Source organism: Peromyscus californicus, unplaced genomic scaffold (assembly GCF_007827085.1).
Source record: "Peromyscus californicus insignis strain IS unplaced genomic scaffold, ASM782708v3 Scaffold_4__1_contigs__length_199733344, whole genome shotgun sequence".
NCBI classification, from domain to species: Eukaryota; Metazoa; Chordata; class Mammalia; order Rodentia; family Cricetidae; genus Peromyscus; species Peromyscus californicus.
In genome coordinates, this window is record NW_026294562.1 from 167,589,908 (window position 1) to 167,596,027 (window position 6,120).

Genomic DNA, 6,120 nt, shown 5'->3' on the forward strand with positions numbered 1-6,120 from the left:
CTGATGACTATTAGGCTGGACACTGATATACTCATATAAGAGAATATCATTAGTAATCATTTCATTCAAATGTTTTTCCAATCATGTTTGGTTCTATTCTGAATTTCTGCTCTGCCCAGCCTCTATGTCAAGTGTGGGCTCCCTCTCATGGCACGGACTTTAAGTTGGGCCAGTCATTGCTTGGCTAATCCCACAAATTCAGTTCCACTGTTACTTTGGTATGTATTTCAGGAAGGACAGATTGTAGGTTGAAGGTTTTGTGGTTAGATTGGTGTCCCAGTCCCACTGCTAGAAGTCTTCTGTCATTATAAAAAAGGCTGGTTCAGGCTACCTATCCCTCACTATAGGAGTCTCTACTAGGGTGACTCTTGTAGACTCAAGAGAGTTTTCACTGTAGTAGGTTTCCATTTTGTTCCCCAAATGTCCCACTATTCCTGTCATTATTCCAAGTACTCCTCCTTCCATCCCACCTTACCCTACCTGTTTCCTCCTGTCCCCATCTCCGCCCACCCCCTATCCTTCCACAAAATCTTTTTTATTACTTCTTCCCAGGGAGATGCATGGGTACCACTAGAGTCTTTCTTGCTTCTTATCTTCTCTATGCATGTGAGAAAACAGGACATCTAGTGGCTTATGTGCAATATCAGTTTACATTAGTAGAGCTCAGATGGGTGTTTTTGTTCACCAGTTCCAGAAACTTTTGCAAAATCTTTAAGATCTTCAAAAATTAAGTTTCTGTTATCTGTATATCTATTTTACAGCCAACTAATTGGCCAACTTTTATTTATTTTTGTTGCCTAATTGTTCTGTCTAGGATATCTAAGAGAATAGTCAAGAAAAGTGGCCACCACAAACATTTGTGTGGCGATTCTGGTCTTCGAGGAAAAACTATCAGTGCTCTCACTGAGTACTGAGTTGGCAGTGGTTTTTCATGTGCGCCGCTAACGCACTGGCCTCTCTTGTACCCCTAGTTTGTCTGTTTTCCTCATTAAAAATTGTTCACTTTTGTCAAATGTCTTTATTGATTCAGTCTTATGAGTTATTCACGGAATCAGTTTTGTGTTTCTTCATGGTTTCATCTCTGTAGGTTCTGGGCTTTTAGTTATTTGTCTGTTTCATGAAAGTCACTCTATAATTACCCCCATCACTACTGAGTAGTTAATGAAATTTTAGTAATCTGGAAAATTGACATCTAGCTCTCAGATTTCACTTCTAGTGTTGTCGTTATTCTTTTAAAAACCAAGTTGACCTAATTAAAAGTTTTCACTTTGATGAGTTAACTTTTTTCTTTTATTGAAAATAGATTCTTTTCTCATTCAATATATACTGTTCATAGTTACCCCTCTCAACACTTCTCAGTTCCTCCCCATATCTCCTACCATGGGGTCCACTTCCTTTCTTTCTCTCATTAGAGAAGGATAGCCATTGAAGCAATAACAACAAAACATGACAAAATAAAATATCATAAGATGAGACAGAAGCTATCACATTATTGTTGGACCCTGCAACCCGATAAGAACAATGGAGTCTCAAAAACAGACACAAGAATCAGAGACCCACTTGTTCTCAGTGCCAGGAGTCTCATAAATATATAAGCTATAATATACATGCAGAGAACCTGCTGCTGACTCATTTAATCCCTGTGCATGCTGATCTGATACAGAAATCTCTTCTCTGAGGATGAGATCTTATAGTACTTGAAGATTCTATGGAAGCTGGCAACAGAAGCAAACAATCAATTGTTCTACATAGTCATGATTCCAACAAACTACAGCAATGACCAGCATGGCAAGATATCCCCAAATGTGCCAGAGTGGCAGTTATCCCTTGGAGATAACCAAAACCTGTCTAATTGAACTTTAGGCTGCTCAAAAGGAGGAAAATCATGGCTGGTATTAGAATGTACATGAATCAACTGTACATGAATACTTATTTCATGGATCTTAGAGGAGAACCTATAATGGCCACTTTCTTAAACCAGTTTAATTTCTAGGTTCATTCTAAATACACACCCTTATTTCCACAAACAGGAGGAGCTCTAGCCCTACATTGAAGGTACTCTTTTATGCACGGACATGGGCTACCCAAGAAATCCAAAAGTAATGTAAATGCAGTGAATAATGGATAAGAGCAATGGAGTCTCAAAAGCAGACACAAGAGTCAGAGACCCACTTGTGTTTACATTACATTCTTTTCACCCCACCCTCTCCCACTCTACGTCCTCTTAGGATTTTAACTATAGAAATGTCCCCCATAGACTCACATGTTTGAATGTGTGGCCCATAGGGAGTTGTATTACTAGGAGATGTGGCCTTGTTTGGGTAAGGTGTAGCCTTGTTGGAGGAAGTTTGTCACTGTGGAACAGGGCTTTGAAGTTTCATATGGTCAAGTTACTCCCAGTGTGGCACACAGTCTCCTTCTGCTGCCTGAGGATCAAGATGTGAAACTCTCAGCTTCTCTTTTAGCACCAAGCATGCCTGCACGTCACCATGCCTTTTGCCAAGATGATAAGGGACTAAACCTTTGTAACTTTAAGCATGCCCCAAATAAATATTTTCCTTAATAAGAGTTGCCATGGCTTCCATGTCTCTGCACAGTAATAAAACCCTAAGTTAGACACCATGGTGTGTCCAGCCCCACCTGACCTATCTATAACACAACCCTCTTGTTCGAGGTTCAGAGCACATCTCAGAAGAGGATTGGAAACACTGTAAGAGGCAGAAGAGCAGATGGTCTACTGTGAGACTGTGTCTTCTATATAATATGGGGAAGTTATACACAAGGAAAGTCAACCATATGGCTGCATAAATAGACCTGAAAAAATGACAACACCAACTGACATGGCAGGATACATGGGGGAATATCGAGAGGTTCCCCTCGTGCATAAGGAGTTCCAGGTAATTAATGAGTGCTGAGAGAGGGAGAGTCAGTGTTCTCCATGTATGAGACCCTGATAAGTATTCTAATCCCACAGGGTCAACCACAAACACATATACACATGGGCAGCACTAAATGGACCCATCAGATTATATTTATATGTTTATTGATTTATACATAAATATATATGTAATAATAATAACAATTAAAGAAAAAAGCTATGAAATTGAGAGGTAGTTGAAATCCTAAGAGGAGGTAGAGTGGGAGAGGGTGGGGTGGAAAGGATGTAATGTAAACACAATATGTGTGTAGAACATTTTTTAAAATGTACTTTTTTTTTGTTGTTGATCAATTTAGTTTTTATTTGGTGATTTCTTAGGTAAATGCCCATAACACTTCGATATCCATAAGAATGGCAGGTTCTTTCTTCAAATGACAACTATACACCCTAATATCACTTTGTACAGGAAGAGAATACATGTTTAGTACTTTTAACAGCTTTAAAAATAAGAAAAATAAGAATGAATACAAGAGAGAGTTAGGGGAAGTAATAGAAAGAGAAATAGCTACCAAGAGCCTGATGGTGGAGGGAAGTGGAGGAGCCTTTTCTAAGAACACACTCTATTTCTGGGCAACATCAGTGAGCAGTCTTCTCATCCCCAGAACACAGGAAAGGTCTGATCTTTTATAATATTGTTTTAGTAGTGGTGAGGTGCTTCACACCAGGTGACGCAGTTCAGCACAATGAAAGTGACAAGGGATGTGGAGACGCCAGGTGTTGTAAACTGAGAGCAGTCAGGTCACAGCACGGAGAGCTCCTTCACTCTGTCCTAGAGTGAGCTGCAGGGCATGTGGCCTGACTAAGGGTGTGGAAATCTCAACTAAAGCTGCAGACCTGTGCCCTGACATAAAATGAGGTGACCATGCATTGACAATGGATAAGAGGAGGAGAATTCATAGACTAGCTGGAATTTCCTAAGATGAGAGCTTGAGAGGGGCCTCAGAGTTTGTGCTTGCAGAGTACAGAGAGAGGACGGAGGGGGACAGCAGTTCAGCAGCAGGAAGCTCTTGGTGACCAGGAAATGTTAAGAGGAGGGGGAAATACCAGAATGTTCCCTACTCAAACTTAATCACCATTGGCCATTATATTTTGACAAAGGAAGTTTCCAAGTACAACTCTCCAAATGAAAACCCAACCTGGGTGGGCCGAAGTGATGGTTCAGTGGTAAATCACTTGCTGCCGGGGCTGACATGCTGAGTCAATTCCCATGTCTCACAGGATTCAGTGATAGACCCAAATCCCTCATGTCTTCAAACTTCTGTAAAGAGAGTAGGATTTTCCCCATGCACAGAGCAAGAAAGTGAGAAAGAAGGACTGGGAAGATGGATCAATGGTCAAGTGCATTTGATGCTATTCCAGAGGATCTGAGTTCAGTTCTCATCACTAATGTTAGGTGGCTTCACAACCAACTTTTTATAACTCCAGCTCTGTGGGATTCCAGAAAGTCTCCTGGGGTCAGAAGCCTCCTGCACACATTTTGTACAGAACCATAGGTGTATATAAAATAAAATACATCTTATAAAGATAAAATTAGAAAGAGATTGCTCAGGGATTCTAGACATAGCAAAGAGAGATGGCATCCCTCAACCCACAAAGTGCTCTTAATTGTGTGTAGACCTGAAAGCAGTCGGGTTGAACCGTTCAGAAACCTGAGGATATAATTCCATACTGAGTGAATGACTTATTCAGGAGCACTAATTGTAAGGAGGTCATGTGACATTGCTTCTTTCCACCAAATTCTGTAGAACACCCAGACACTCATACTGAAGCTAAGGTATGAACACACCTTCTTAGGACATAAGCTCAGTGTTCCATGAAATACAAATGGACCCTGGATTCCTCTCTTCCCTCTACCCTCAGTTTTTATTTATTTCAAAAAGAGTTTTAGGTCATTTGTTGATGTTTGTGAGTGTTGCCTGCATGTGTGTCTGTGTATCACCTGCATGCAATACATGCAGAGTCCAGGAGAGGGTTTGGGTTCCTTAGAATTGCAGTTAAATGTGACGGTGAAGCACTCTGTAGGTGCTGCAAATTGATCCCATGTCTTCTGAAAGAGCAACCGGTGCTCTTAACCAAGAAGCCTTTCCTCCAGCTCCTATCCTTACTTCCAGTCTGCTGATAACCCCCAACCCATACTGCTTAAGGTAGTATAGACTCATTTTTGCACAATGCTGCTGAAGGTAAGAATATTCAATTAGCTCATTCTCTCTCTCTCTCTCTCTCTCCCTCTCTCGGATTTTCAAGACAAGGTTTTTCTGTGTAACTTGACTGTCCTCTATAGACCAGGCTGGCTTCAAATCCATAGATCTATCTGCTGCAGCCTCCTGAGTGCTGATAATAAAGGCATGTGCCATCACTGCCTGACATTATATTTGTTCTTATTGAATGACAGTAAAAGCAAAAAAGTAAAAACTTCTTAATTTTTATCCATATAAAGTTTTAGGATGACTTCACAGGAATGTCAGGGTTCCCAAGAGGAGGGACAGAGGACACAGGTCCTCCTGATGACTGTGTGTCCTCAGGGATTAAGTCTAGAGAACTCCCTACTATAGGTTCATAGTAACAGACACAGCTGATGTGCACAGCTGTCCTGTGCCAATATCAAGTTCTTGTTTGTATTTAACCTACCTTTATTGCTCTGACAATATTCATTTACCATATGTAATATCACTGGACTATTGAAGCATAAAAAATACAGTGGTCAAATTAGGCTCACACAAGTAATAGAAGGAAGATGTGAAGCATAAGCAATCTGTCTACAGCTACTTACAGTCTGTCTAAATCCTGGAAGCCTCACATGTCTGTAGAGCTGGGGGAGCTGTTTTTCAGAGATGTTAATCTTTGTCACCAGCAGCTTTGGGAGATGTCTGGTTCAGGAAATGAAAACAAATGGACAGTTAGATTTGACTCTACAACTAAGCCACTTGCCTCTGGAGAATTTCTGCAGAATTTCAGATCTCCACAACCCACCTACTGGGACAGGAAATTATGTGTTTTCTTGTATGCTGTTTATCTCTACACTTGGAAGGTAAAGGACAGGGATTAAATTTGTCCCTTCCAATAGACAGTTTATTTAGCCAAGGGACTTTCTGCTGAAGCAGTTACTGAATAAATCAATTTTAGCATCTGTCTCTCATCTTACCGTATTGTGCTCTTTATAGAAATAATCCTTGCAGGGACTG